Source organism: Corylus avellana, unplaced genomic scaffold (assembly GCF_965113065.1).
Source record: "Corylus avellana unplaced genomic scaffold, dhCorAvel1.hap1.2 HAP1_SCAFFOLD_101, whole genome shotgun sequence".
NCBI classification, from domain to species: Eukaryota; Viridiplantae; Streptophyta; class Magnoliopsida; order Fagales; family Betulaceae; genus Corylus; species Corylus avellana.
Window position 1 is genome coordinate 7501 of NW_028290515.1, and position 360 is coordinate 7860.

A 360-nucleotide genomic window follows, 5' to 3' on the forward strand; every position below is an offset into this window, starting at 1 on the left:
AATGAAAGGAACATAGGAGTTTTCCGCTAGGTATTTGACCAAATAGGATCGTCCAGTTCCTATAGAACCTATCACTAAAATACCCCTAGAGGGGGATAGGGCTAAGCGGAGCGAAAAGGGTTTTCCATGAGATGGGAAATTAAAACTATTAGCCCCACACGAGGTTTGTGAATAAGTGATTGTCTGATAATGAGCAAGGAATATCCGTCTTTCTGCTAAACAGGATGTATTGAACTCATAATTCATTAGATACTTTTTATGAATGTAAACTAAGTATCGTAAGTAAATTGCTCCCGGTTGTTCAATCATTTGTAACCAGAGTCATTCTTTGATAAATGATCACTATGAGTCAGACTCAAT